Consider the following 15684-nt stretch of genomic DNA (forward strand, 5'->3'; position numbering starts at 1 on the left):
CAAGTGGGGAAAGAACCTCCCTTATAAGGAGGTCCAACTCCCACTAAACTAGCAATGTGAGACTAAACTTTAGTAGTATCCCTTGCCTTGCACAAATGGGCTAAGTGGGCCTCTAGGATTTATTAGGAATTTCTGAAATAGTTATTGGGCTGCCCAAAATAGACTAAATTCCAGCAATCCCCCACCAGATCCCAGAGGCACACAAAAATTTGCCTTTGGTTCCAAAACACTGTTTTATATACCGGTACTGCAGTGGAGACTGTTAAGTTGAACTTCCACCTAGAACTCTATGCTACACTAGTAAGCAACTTGAACAGTGGACTGGGCCTTGAACTGCAAGTTTTCTGCGAATCTAGCTTCACATAAATCCTTGACCGATACATGGCTACCGTGGGTCTTCCCCGTGGGTGGAGCTTATGCGTCATACTCCGTGACCTTTCATGAGTTTACTAGAGAGAACCCTACTCTCATAGATTGCGACGTTTGACAATGAGACTCATATAGGTGTGTTCTTCAAAAGATGTTCTGCAGGATAACATCTCTGCTTTAATGAGCCACTTAGAACACATTAAGATATATATCAACCTGCCATGCAGATTAGGAAAGTATTGCATCTTCATGGAGTGGTATTGTGAATAGTAAGGATACTCTCCTCTCAGTTGACCATCTAGTACAAACCCATCTGGTTGTTCCATATAAATTTCCTCGTCCAACTCTCCATTTAGGAAAGCAGTCTTAACATCCATTTGATGAACGAAAAGACCATGCAAGGCAGCTAGTGAAAGTAGAACTCGAATAGTGGTCAGCCGAGCCACATGTGAGTAAGTATCAAAGAAGTCTTCACCTTCCTTTTGGGTATAACCCTTAGCCACGAGCCGAGCCTTGTACTTTTCAATAGTACCATCAGACCTAAGCTTCTTCTTGAATACCCATTTACATCCTATAGGTTTGCACATATAAGGATGATCAGTTATCTCCCAAGTTTCATTCGCTAAGACGGAATCCATCTCGCTACGAACTGCTTCCTTCCAGTAGTCAGCATCTTCAGATGCATAAGCCTCTGAAATAGAACTGGGAGTGTCATCTATGAGATACACAAGAAAATCATCACCAAAGGACTTTGCAGTCCTCTGTCTCTTGCTCCCAGTAGGAACTTCATTGTTTTCCTCCACAGGACTTTCAAAGTTTTCCATCGAAATGGCAGGTTTGGTAATTGTAACTGGTTCCTGATTCGATGAATTAGGCATCTCCTGATTAGATGAGGTAGCCATATCCTTCATGGGAAAGATATCTTCAAAGAAAGTCGCATCATTCGACTCCATGATCGTACTGACATGCATGTCAGGTACCTTAGATTTTACAACCAAGAATCTATAGGCTATAGCCAATGCTATGAAAAGCATATCCCAGGAAGACACAATCCACAGTCTTTGGTCCAAGCTTCCTCTTCTTTGGAATTGGAACATTGATTTTCGCCAAACAACCCCATGTTCGTAGATAAGAGAGTTTTAACCTTTTCTTCTCCCATTCCTCGAATGGAGTTATCTCTTTGTTCTTTGTGGGAACTCGGTTTAGGACATGACATGCCGTCAATATCGCCTCCCCCCACCATGCCTTGGAGAGACCCGATGTGTCTAACATGGCGTTAACCAAATCAGTTAGAGTACGGTTCTTTCTTTCGGCCACCCCATTTGACTGAGGCGAATAGTGTTGGAAATATGCCCTAGAGGCAATAATAAAATGATTATTATTATATTTCCTTGTTCATGATAATTGTCTATTGTTCATGCTATAATTGTGTTATCCAGAAATCATAATACATGTGTGAATACATAGACCATAACATGTCCCTAGTAAGCCTCTAGTTAACTAGCTCGTTGATCAATAGATAGTCATGGTTTCCTGACTATGGACATTGGATGTCATTGATAACGGGATCACATCATTAGGAGAATGATGTGATGGACAAGACCCAATCCTAAGCATAGCACAAGATCGTGTAGTTCGTTTGCTAGAGCTTTTCCAGTGTCAAGTATCATTTCCTTAGACCATGAGATCGTGTAACTCCCGGATGCCGTAGGAGTGCTTTGGGTGTACCAAACGTCACAACATAACTGGGTGACTATAAAGGTATACTACAGGTATCCCCAGAAGTATCTATTGGGTTGACACGGATCGAGACTGGAATTTGTCACTCCGTATGACGGAGAGGTATCTCTGGGCCCACTCAGTAATGCATCATCATAATGAGCTCAATGTGACCAAGTGTTTGTTCACGGGATCATGCATTACGGTATGAGTAAAGTGACTTGCCGGTAACGAGATTGAATGAGGTATTGGGATACCGACGATCGAATCTCGGGCAAGTAACGTACCGATTGACAAAGGGAATTGTATACAGGATTGATTGAATCCTCGACATCGTGGTTCATCTGATGAGATCATCATGGAACATGTGGGAGCCAACATGGGTATCCAGATCCCGCTGTTGGTTATTGACCGGAGAGTCATCTCGGTCATGTCTACGTGTCTCCCGAACCCGTAGGGTCTACACACTTAAGGTTTGGTGACGCTAGGGTTGTAGAGATATTAGTATGCGGTAACCCGAAAGTTATTCGGAGTCCCGGATGAGATCCCGGATGTCACGAGGAGTTCCGAAATGGTCCGAGGTGAAGATTTATATATAGGAAGTCCAGTTTCGGCCATCGGGAAAGTTTCGGGGGTAATTGGTATTGTACCGGGACCACCGGAAGGGTCCCGGGGGTCCACCGGGTGGGGCCACCTATCCCGGAGGGCCCCATGGGCTGAAGTGGGAGGGGAACCAGCCCCTGGTGGGCTGGTGCACCCCCATGGGCCTCCCCCCGCGCCTAGGGTTGGAAACTCTAGGGGTGGGGGGGGGGGGGCGCCCCACTTGGCTTGGGGGGCAAGTCCCCCCCTTGGCCGCCGCCCCCCTTGGAGATCCCATCTCCTAGGGCCGGAGCCCCCCTAGGGGCCCTATATATAGTGGGGGGGAGGGAGGGCAGCCGCACCAAGTCTCTGGCGCCTCCCTCTCCCCATGTAACACCTCTCTCTCTCTCTCGTTGGAGCTTGGCGAAGCCCTGCCGAGATCACCGTTGCTTCCAACACCACGCCATCGTGCTGCTGGATCTCCATCAACCTCTCCTTCCCCTTGCTGGATCAAGAAGGAGGAGACGTCTTCCCAACCGTACGTGTGTTGAACGCGGAGGTGCCGTCCGTTCGGCGCTAGATCATCGGTGATTTGGATCACGAGGAGTACGACTCCATCAACCCCGTTCTCTTGAACGCTTCCGCTCACGATCTACAAGGGTATGTAGATGCACTCCCCTCTCCGTCGTTGCTAGATGACTCCATAGATTGATCTTGGTGATGCGTAGAAAATTTTAAAATTCTGCTACATTCCCCAACAGTGGCATCCTGAGCTAGGTCTATGCGTAGTTTCTTTGCACGAGTAGAACACAAGTTGTTGTGGGCGTTGATTTTGTCAATTTACTTGCCGTTACTAGTCTTATCTTGATTCGGAGGCATCGTGGGATGAAGTGGCCCGGACCGACCTTACACGTACGCTTACGTGAGACTGGTTCCACCGACTGACATGCACTAGTTGCATAAGGTGGCTAGCGGGTGTCTGTCTCTCCCACTTTAGTCGGATCGGATTCGATGAAAAGGGTCCTTATGAAGGGTAAATAGAAATTGGCATATCACGTTGTGGTTTTGGCGTAGGTAAGAAACATTATTGCTAGAAACCTATAGCAGCCACGTAAAAACTTGTAACAACAATTAGAGGACGTCTAACTTGTTTTTGCAGCATGTGCCATGTGATGTGATATGGCCAAAAGGATGTGATGAATGATATATGTGATGTATGAGATTGATCATGTTCTTGTAATAGGAATCACGACTTGCATGTCGATGAGTATGACAACTGGCAGGAGCCATAGGAGTTGTCTTAATTTATTTATGACCTGCGTGTCAACATAAACGTCATGTAATTACTTTACTTTATTGCTAAACCGTTAGCCATAGTAGTAGAAGTAATAGATGACGAGATAACTTCATGAAGACACGATGATGGAGATCATGGTGTCATGCCGGTGACGATGATGATCATGGCGCCCCGAAGATGGAGATCAAAAGGAGCAAATGATATTGGCCATATCATGTCACTATTTGATTGCATGTGATGTTTATCATGTTTTTGCTTCTTATTTGCTTAGAATGACGGTAGTAAATAAGATGATCCCTCACAATAATTTCAAGAAAGTGTTCCCCCTAACTGTGCACCGTTGCTAAGGTTCGTTGTTCCGAAGCACCACGTGATGATCGGGTGTGATAGGCTCTAACGTTCGCATACAACGGGTGTAAGCCAGATTTACACACGCAATACACTTAGGTTGACTTGACGAGCCTAGCATGTACATACATGGCCTCGGAACACGGAAGACCGAAAGGTCGAACATGAGTCGTATAGAAGATACGATCAACATGAAGATGTTCACCGATGATGACTAGTCCGTCTCACGTGATGATCGGACATGGCCTAGTTGAATCGGATCATGTATCACTTAGATGACTAGAGGGATGTCTATCTGAGTGAGAGTTCATTAAATAATTTGATTATATGAACTTAATTATCATGAACTTAGTCTAAAATCTTTGCAATATGTCTTGTAGATCAAATGGCCCACGCTAATGTTGCCCTCAACTTCAACGCGTTCCTAGAGAAAACCAAGCTGAAAGACGATGGCAACAACTACACGGACTGGGTCCGTAACCTGAGGATTATCCTCATAGCTGCCAGGAAAGCATATGTTCTTGATGCACCGCTAGGTGAAGCACCTGTTTTCCCTGCAGAACAAGACGTTATGAACGCTTGGCAGACACGCAGTGATGATTACTCCCTGGTTCAGTGCGGCATGCTTTACAGCTTAGAACCGGGGCTCCAAAAGCGTTTTGAGCAACACGGAGCATATGAGATGTTCCAAGAGCTGAAAATGGTTTTCCAAGCTCACTCCCGGGTCGAGAGATATGAAGTCTCCGACAAGTTCTACAGTTGTAAGATGGAGGAGAAAAGTTCTGTCAGCGAGCACATACTCAAAATGTCTGGGCTGCATAACCGCTTGTCTCAGCTAGGAGTTAATCTTCCGGATGATGCAGTCGTTGACAGAATCCTTCAGTCACTCCCACCTAGCTACAAGAGCTTTGCAATGAACTTCAATATGCAGGGGATGGAAAAGACCATTCCCGAGGTATATTCAATGCTGAAATCAGCGGAGGTGGAAATCAAAAAGGAGCATCAAGTGTTGATGGTGAATAAAACCACTAAGTTCAAGAAAGGCAAGGGTAAAAAGAACTTCAAGAAGGACGACAAGGGAGTTGTCGCGCCCGGTAAGCAAGCTGCCGGGAAGAAGTCAAAGAATGGACCCAAGCCTGAGACTGAGTGCTTTTATTGCAAGGGAAATGGTCACTGGAAGCGGAATTGCCCCAAGTACTTAGCGGAAAAGAAGGCCGGCAATACCAAAGGTATATGTGATATACATGTTATTGATGTGTACCTTACCAGCGCTCGTAGTAGCTCCTGGGTATTTGATACCGGTGCAGTTGCTCATATTTGTAACTCAAAACAGGAACTGCGGAATAAACGGAGACTGGCGAAGGACGAGGTGACGATGCGCGTCAAGAATGGTTCCAAGGTCGATGTGATCGCCGACGGCACGCTACCTCTGCATTTACCTACGGGATTAGTTTTAAACCTCAATAATTGTTATTTAGTACCAGCTTTGAGCATGAAAATTGTATTTGGATCTCATTTAATGCGAGATGGCTACTGATTTAAATCTGAGAATAATGGTTGTTCTATTTATATGAGAGACATGTTTTATGGTCATGCCCCGCTGGTCAATGGTTTATTCTTATTTAATCTCGAACGTGATGTTACACACATTCATAGTGTGAATGCCAAAAGATGTAAGGTTGATAATGATAGTCCCACATACTTGTGGCACCGCCGCTTGGTCACATTGGTGTCAAATGCATGAAGAAACTCCATGTAGATGGACTTTTGGAGTCTCTTGATTATGAATCATTTGACACGTGCGAACCATGCCTCATGGGTAAAATGACCAAGACTCCATTCTCCGGAACAATGGAGCGAGCAGCCAACTTATTGGAAATCATACATACTGATGTGTGCGGTCCAATGAGCGTTGAGGCTCATGGTGGCTATCGTTATGTCCTCACCCTCACTAATGACTTAAGTAGATATGGGTATGTCTACTTAATGAAACACAAGTCTGAGACCTTTGAAGAGTTCAAGGAATTTCAGAGTGAGGTTGAGAATCAACGTGACATGAAAATCAAGTTCTTACGATCAGATCGTGGGGGAGAATATTTGAGTCACGAATTTGGCACGCACTTAAGGAAATGTGGAATAGTTTCACAACTCACGCCGCCTAGAACACCACAGCGTAATGGTGTGTCCGAACATCGTAATCGCACCCTATTGGATATGGTACGATCTATGATGTCTCTTACCGATCTACCGCTATCTTTTTGGGGTTATGCTATAGAGACTGCCACATTCACTTTAAATAGGGCTCCGTCGAAATCCGTTGAGACGACACCGTATGAATTGTGGTTTGGCAAGAAACCTAAGCTGTCGTTTCTGAAAGTTTGGGGATGCGATGCTTATGTCAAGAAACTTCAACCTGAAAAGCTCGAACCCAAATCGGAAAAATGCGTCTTCATAGGATACCCTAAAGAAACTATTGGGTATACCTTATATCTTAGATCTGAAGGCAAGACATTTGTTGCCAAGAATGGATCCTTTCTAGGGAAAGAGTTTCTCTCGAAAGAAGTAAGTGGGAGGAAAGTAGAACTTGATGAAGTATTGCCTCTTGAACCGGAGAGTGGCGCAGCTCAAGAAATTGTTCCTGAGGTGTCTGCACCGACTAGGGAGGAAGTTAATGATGATGATCATGAAACTTCAGATCAAGTTGCTACTGAACTTCGAAGGTCCACAAGGACAAGTTCCGCACCAGAGTGGTACGGCAACCCTGTCCTGGAAATCATGTTGTTGGACAATGGTGAACCTTCGAACTATGAAGAAGCGATGGCGGGCCCAGATTCCGACAAATGGCTGGAAGCCATGAAATCCGAGATAGGATCCATGTATGAAAACGAAGTATGGACTTTGACTGACTTGCCCGTTGATCGGCGAGCCATAGAAAATAAATGGATCTTTAAGAAGAAGACAGACGCGGATGGTAATGTGACCATCTATAAAGCTCGGCTTGTCGCTAAGGGTTATCGACAAGTTCAAGGGGTTGACTACGATGAGACTTTCTCACCCGTAGCGAAGCTGAAGCCCGTCCAAATCATGTTAGCAATTGCCGCATTCTATGATTATGAGATATGGCAAATGGACATCAAAACGGCATTCCTTAATGGTTTCCTTAAGGAAGAGTTGTATATGATGCAGCCGGAAGGTTTTGTCGATCCTAAGAATGCTAACAAGGTGTGCAAGCTCCAACGCTCAATCTATGGGCTGGTGCAAGCATCTCAGAGTTGGAACATTCGTTTTGATGAGATGATCAAAGCGTTTGGGTTTACACAGACTTATGGAGAAGCCTGCGTTTACAAGAAAGTGAGTGGGAGCTCCGTAGCATTTCTCATATTGTATGTGGATGACATACTATTGATGGGAAATGATATATAATTCTTGGAAAGCATAAAGGCCTACTTGAACAAGTGTTTTTCAATGAAGGACCTTGCAGAAGCTGCCTATATATTAGGCATCAAGATCTATAGAGATAGATCGAGACGCCTCATTGGTCTTTCACAAAGTACATACCTTGACAAGATATTGAAGAAGTTCAATATGGATCAGTCCAAGAAGGGGTTCTTTCCTGTATTGCAAGGTGTGAGATTGAGCACAGCTCAATGCCTGACCACGGCAGAAGATAGAGAAAAGATGAGTGTCGTCCCCTATGCCTCGGCCATAGGGTCTATCATGTATGCCATGCTGTGTACCAGACCTGATGTAAACCTTGCCGTAAGTTTGGTAGGAAGGTACCAAAGTAATCCCGGCATGGAACACTGGACATCGGTCAAGAATATCCTGAAGTACTTGAAAAAGGACTAAGGATATGTTTCTCGTGTATGGAGGTGACAAAGAGCTCGTCGTAAAGGGTTACGTCGATGCTAGCTTCGACACAGATCTGGATGACTCTAAGTCACAAACCGGATACGTGTATATTTTGAATGGTGGACAATCAGCTGGTGCAGTTGCAAGCAAAGCGTCGTGGCGGGATCTACATGTGAAGCAGAGTACATGGCAGCCTCAGAGGCAGCACAAGAAGCAATCTGGGTGAAGGAGTTCATTACCGACCTAGGAGTTATTCCCAATGTGTCGGGCCCGATGACTCTCTTCTGTGACAACACTGGAGCTATTGCCCTTGACAAGGAGCCCAGGTTTCACAGGAAGACCAGGCATATCAAGCGTCGCTTCAACTCCATTCGTGAAAATGTTCAAAATGGAGACATAGATATTTGCAAAGTGCATACGGACCTGAATGTCGCAGATCCGTTGACTAAACCTCTTCCTCGAGCAAAACATGATCAACACCAGAACTCTATGGGTGTTGGATTCATCACAATGTAACTAGATTATTGACTCTAGTGCAAGTGGGAGACTGTTGGAAATATGCCCTAGAGGCAATAATAAAATGATTATTATTATATTTCCTTGTTCATGATAATTGTCTATTGTTCATGCTATAATTGTGTTATCCGGAAATCATAATACATGTGTGAATACATAGACCATAACATGTCCCTATTAAGCCTCTAGTTAACTAGCTCGTTGATCAATAGATAGTCATGGTTTCCTGACTATGGACATTGGATGTCATTGATAACAGGATCACATCATTAGGAGAATGATGTGATGGACAAGACCCAATCCTAAGCGTAGCACAAGATCGTGTAGTTCGTTTGCTAGAGCTTTTCCAGTGTCAAGTATCATTTCCTTAGACCATGAGATCGTGTAACTCCCGGATGCCGTAGGAGTGCTTTGGGTGTACCAAACGTCACAACGTAACTGGGTGACTATAAAGGTATACTACAGGTATCTTCGAAAGTATCTGTTGGGTTGACATGGATCGAGACTGGAATTTGTCACTCCGTATGACGGAGAGGTATCTCTGGGCCCACTCGGTAATGCATCATCATAATGAGCTCAATGTGACCAAGTGTTTGTTCACGGGATCATGCATTACAGTACGAGTAAAGTGACTTGCCGGTAACGAGATTGAACGAGGTATTGGGATACCGACGATCGAATCTCGGGCAAGTAACGTACCGATTGACAAAGGGAATTGTATACGGGATTGATTGAATCCTCGACATCGTGGTTCATCCGATGAGATCATCGTGGAACATGTGGGAGCCAACATGGGTATCTAGATCCCGCTGTTGATTATTGACCGGAGAGTCGTCTCGGTCATGTCTACGTGTCTCCCGAACCCGTAGGGTCTACACACTTAAGGTTCGGTGACGCTAGGGTTGTAGAGATATTAGTATGCGGTAACCCGAAAGTTGTTCGGAGTCCCGGATGAGATCCCGGACGTCACGAGGAGGTCCGGAATGATCCGGAGGTGAAGATTTATATATAGGAAGTCCAGTTTCGGCCATCGGGAAAGTTTCGGGGGTAATCCGTATTGTACCGGGACCACCGGAAGGGTCCCAGGGGTCCACCGGGTGGGGCCACATATCCCGGAGGGCCCCATGGGCTGAAGTGGTAGGGGAACCAGCCCCTGGTGGGCTGGTGCACCCCCCATGGGCCTTCCCCTACGCCTAGGGTTGGAAACCCTAGGGGTGGGGGGCGCCCCACTTGGCTTGGGGGGCAAGTCCCCCCCTTGGCCGCCGCCCCCCTTGGAGATCCCATCTCCTAGGGCCGGCGCCCCCCTAGGGGCCCTATATATAGTGGGGGGGAGGGAGGGTAGCTGCACCAAGTCTCTGGCGCCTCCCTCTCCCCACGTAACACCTCTCTCTCTCTCTCTCTCTCGTTGGAGCTTGGCGAAGCCCTGCCGAGATGCTGCTGGATCTCCATCAACCTCTCCTTCCCCTTGCTGGATCAAGAAGGAGGAGACATCTTCCCAACCGTACGTGTGTTGAACGCGGAGGTGTCGTCCGTTCGGCGCTAGATCATCGGTGATTTGGATCACGACGAGTACGACTCCATCAACCCCGTTCTCTTGAACGCTTCCGCTCGTGATCTACAAGGGTATGTAGATGCACTCCCCTCTCCCTCGTTGCTAGATGACTCCATAGATTGATCTTGGTGATGCGTAGAAAATTTTAAAATCCTGCGACGTTCCCCAACAAATAGCGAGGCGTCCTCTCATGGATTATACCATGTTCCGCACAAAAAGCATCAAATTCATTGGAAATATACTCTCCACCACGGTCGGACCTAAGCCTCTTGATTTTTCGATCAAGTTTGTTTTCCACTTCAACTTTATAGATCTTGAAAAAGTTCAAAGCCTCATCCTTAGATTTCAGAAGATACACACGGCAATATCTAGTGGAATCATCAATTAACATCATGAAATATTTCTTTCCACCTTTTGTCAACACACCATTTATTTCACATAGATCTGAATGTATGAGCTCTAGTGGTGCAAGATTTCTCATTTCCGCAGTCGTGTGAGACTTACGAGGTTTCTTAGCTTGCACACACACCTGACACTTAGATCCCTTGACAGTGGTGAAGCTAGGGATTAAGTTCAACTTTGCTAGTCGTGACATGCAACCAAAATTAACATGACAAAGACGTGAATGCCACACATTGGATTCACTATTGTTGCAAATATGATTAACAACTTTATTGCAAACGTCTGATAAGGATAAACGAAACAGACCTCCTGACTCATAGCCTTTACCAACAAAGGTTCCATACTTGGATATTACAAATTTATTCGACTCAAAGACAAACTTGTAGCCATCTCTACACAGAAGAGATCCGCTAATAAGATTTTTATTGACGGAGGGGACATAATGCACGTTCTTCAGCCGCACGATCTTCCCCGAAGTAAACTTCAGATCGACCGTGCCAACACCACGAACAGAAGCACTTGAACTGTTGCCCATCAGCACGGTTGAAGTCCCTACGGTCTGATAAGACGAAAACATAGAAATATCACCGCATACATGCACATTAGCACCCGTGTCAATCAACCAGTCAGGAGAATGACATACTGAAAGAATAGTGGGAAATATACCATACCCAGCATCCTTCATGTCAGTGTCTCCAATGACAACATTAGCGGTCTTGCCGCCTTTCCCAGGATGACGCTTGTCATAGTGATTAGGGAAACTAGGAGCCCAATGATCAGGATCCCCACACACATGACAAGCACCTTTCTTCTTATCATTCTTCTTCTTGAAGTTCGTGTGTTGCACAGCCTTGTTCTTCCCATCAAACTTGCCCTTGTTCTTGAACTTGTGGGGCTGGAAGTTCTTCTTCTGTACCAGATTGGCACTAGATCCTCCCTCAATACCTCGAGCACGTGTGTCCTTTGCTCTCGCCTTTTCTTCCACATCAAGAGTGCCAATGAGTTCCGGAACGGAAAACTCCTGCCTCTTATGCTTCAGCAAGGTAGCAAAGTTCCTCCACGAAGGAGGAAGCTTAGTGATGATACCTCCGGCGACAAACTTGTCCGGTAGCATACAACTGAAGTGCTCAAGTTCTCTAGCAAATGACTGTATCTTATGAGCTTGCTCAACCACGGAGCGCTCTTCAGTCATCCTATAATCATAGAATTGCTCCATGATGTACAGCTCAGTGCCAGCATCCGAGACCCCAAACATGGCCTCGAGTGCATCCCACATATCTTTTCCATTATCAATTGACGCATAAGCATCAACTATGTTCTCACCAAGAACACTCAAGGGAGTAGCTTTAAACATAGTATCCATTTTCTGAAAGGCTTGTGCCTGTTGAGCATCAAGCTCCCCTTCAGGTTTGCCAAGAGTGGCGTCATAGCAACTCATGGTTTGAAACCATAAGACTGCTCTCATGCGCCACCTCTTATAGTGGATACCCTCAAACATAAGAGGTCTCATGGAAGCAGCAAAACCACTTGGTGTAAATTGCCTATAATAAGGTTTTTGGATTGTTGGAAATATGAGCAATTTACCGAATGATTTTATTAACAGAAATACTAGATAAAGCATGACTAATATAGTAGAGGTAAAACAAGTCATGCGTTCGGACAGAGAGAAGGTAAAGAGCATCTGCATATATGAACTTGAACTAAACACATCTAGAACATACACTAGATGAAGTTGCATATATGAAGTAGAACCTAACACATGTAGGACGGAAAGTAGAGCAAAGAACTGTGTCATGACATCTAACAGAAAGAGAAAGAACACGTACGGGACAGCAGCATTAGAAGTGCTGGACTTGGGGTCGGTGTCCTCGCCTGCCATGTCGTCGAGGAGGTCGTGGACGTCGGGGAAGAAGTCGTTGTCGGGGAAGTAGTCGTCGGCGACCGAATCGTCCGTGATGAAGTAGCCAGTAGTCGCGCTGAGCGCTCCCCAAAAACCTTATCACCCTTCTCCCATACAGGACTCAAAAGGTGTGGCTTCAGTGGCCTACTGTCCCGACCTGCGGTGCACGCCGCAAGCCGGGATGGGGAAGATCGTAGCAGCAGCGCAGTGCTCAGGAACTTGTGGGGAGAGGAGGAAGAGGTTCTGGTGCATCTCTCTGGGAGGAGCGACCTCCCTTTTATAGGCGAAAGAGAAGGAGGCGAGAGGGCAGCGACGGGAGGCGAAACGAAGAGACAGAGGCGAAGCGAACATCCAGCAGCTGAAGGGCTGCACCGTTCGCATTCGAACTCCACTTTCGCAAAAATCTTTTCAGCTTCCGTGTGACCTTTCGTATACCCGTAGTGCGTGGCAAAAATTTAGATATCGGCTCGGCTCATTCCCGCAACCCGCGACGCGTCGTGACAAGGCGTGGCGTGGCGTGGCGAGGCAGGCGGCGGAGGAGGAGCGCGTGTGGATATCCCTCTTGTTCTCATGCTCATACAAGTGGGGAAAGAACCTCCCTTATAAGGAGGTCCAACTCCCACTAAACTAGCAATGTGGAACTAAACTTTTGTAGTATCCCTTGCCTTGCACAAATGGGCTAAGTGGGCCTCTAGGATTTATTAGAAATTTCTGAAATAGTTATTAGGCCGCCCAAAATAGACTAAATTCTAGCAATCCCCCACCAGATCCCAGAGGCACACAGAAATTTGCCTTTGGTTCCAAAACACTGTTTTATATACCGGTACTGTAGTGGAAACTGTTAAGTTGAACTTCCACCTAGAACTCTATGCTACACTAGTAAGCAACTTGAACAGTGGACTGGGCCTTGAACTGCAAGTTTTCTGCGAATCTAGCTTCACATAAAGCCTTGACCGATACGTGGCTACCGTGGGTCTTCCCCATGGGTGGAGCTTATGCGTCATACTCCGTGACCTTTCATGAGTTTACTAGAGAGAACCCTACTCTCATAGATTGCGACGTTTGACAATGAGACTCATATAGGTGTGTTCTTCAAAAGATGTTCTGCAGGATAACATCTCTGCTTTAATGAGCCACTTAGAACACATTAAGATATATATCAACCTGCCATGCAGATTAGGAGAGTATTGCATCTTCATGGAGTGGTATTGTGAATAGTAAGGATACTCTCCTCTTAGTTGACCAACAGATTGTCTTCCACATCTAATTCATGGGATCTCCGATCACAAAGAATAGGTTACCACTGTGAACAACTCATATTGTGGGTCTCATACCCATCTCCCTCGATGCATTATCTATCACATTACGTGATAGACCCTTAGTAAAAGGATCTGCCAGATTTTTAGACGTTTGGATATAATCCAATGCAATAACTTCGGAGTTTTTCATTTTCCTGACAGACTTTAACCTTCTCTGAACATGTCTTGATGACTTCATGTTATCCTTTGAGATGCTCACTTTCGTGATCACAGTTTGATTGTCGCAGTTCATAAGGACACCCGGTACAAGTTTCTCAACGACCAGCAAGTCATTCAAGAGCCGGCGAAGCCAATCTGCTTCAACCGTAGCTGTATCTAGTGCTGTGAGTTCTGCTTCCATTGTTGACCTCGTTAAGATGGTCTGCTTGCAAGACTTCCAAGAAACAGCGCCACCTCCATGAGGTAATACATAACCGGTCGTGGCCTTTATCTCATCAGCATCTGAGATCCAGTTTGAGTCACTATACCCTTCAAGCACATTTGGGTGCCCGGTGTAGTGAATTCCATAATTTGCAGTGCCTTTCAAATAACGCAAAACTCTCTCTAGAGCTTTCCAATGCACATCTCCTGGTTTTGAGACAAACCGACTCAGTTTGCTAACAGCAAAAGAGATGTCAGGTCTTGTAGCACTTGCTAAGTACATAAGCGAGCCAATAATATGAGAATATTTCAATTGATCTCTAGCAATTCTTCAATTCTTTCGAAGTAACACACTCACATCATATGGTGTTGGAGAGGGCTTGCAGTCACTATAGCCAAAGCGACTCAAGATCTTGTCCACACAGTGAGATTGAAGCAATGTAATCCCACCATCATCGTCTCTCAACAACTTGATGTTCAGAATGACATCAGCCACTCCTAAATCCTTCATCTCAAAACAACGAGATAGGAAATCCTTGACCTCCTTAACAACATTCAGATTTGTTCCAAAAATCAGTATGTCATCAACATACAAGCAAAGGATAACTCCCTCGCCCCCACCATGGCGATAGTACACACATTTGTCAGCTTCGTTTACAACAAAGCATGTAGCTGTTAAAGTTCTTTCAAACTTCTCATGCCACTGTTTGGGTGCTTGCTTGAGTCCATACAAAGACTTCAGCAACTTGCACACTTTTCCTTCCTGACCATCTAGTACAAACCCATCTGGTTGTTCCATATAAATTTCCTCGTCCAACTCTCCATTTAGGAAAGCAGTCTTAACATCCATTTGATGAACGAAAAGACCATGTGAGGCAGCTAGTGAAAGTAGAACTCGAATAGTGGTCAGTCGAGCCACATGTGACACTACAAAAAAAAATACACTTCCGTGATGATACGTGTTTGTCACAGTAGGTCGTTTTTTTGTCATGCATGTACATCCATGACAAATTTATGACAGAATCAAGATAGTCATACCTGTGTTGTCGTAGAAGTGTTCCATGACATTACCAAAATTATCATCACGGAAGTGTCCACTTCCATGACGATAAATCGCGCGTCATAGAAGTGCTTTCGTCAAGGGTGACCGACACGTGGCATCCACCGTAACGGAACGCCGTTAAGCTATCGGGTCGGGTTTTGGATCCGATAACCCGTTAACAGCCCCGACCAATGGGAAATTTCCACGTGTAAAATTCTTATTGGCCGGGCAAAACACGTGTCAGCTCGTCAGTGGGTCAGATAGGCGCCTATGATACATCGACACGTGGCACGGCCCAACAGAGGCCCATTCCTGTGTAAAGGCCGGCACGTTTGACTTGGTCAAAAGCTGGCGGGCCGGCCCATGGAAAGCCTGTTAACGGCCTGCTCGAATATAGCCCATTTACAGCCCGCTAACCCAAGGCCCGTT

This window comes from Triticum urartu, chromosome 2A (assembly GCF_056163025.1).
Source record: "Triticum urartu cultivar PI428250 chromosome 2A, HENAU_Tu73, whole genome shotgun sequence".
NCBI classification, from domain to species: Eukaryota; Viridiplantae; Streptophyta; class Magnoliopsida; order Poales; family Poaceae; genus Triticum; species Triticum urartu.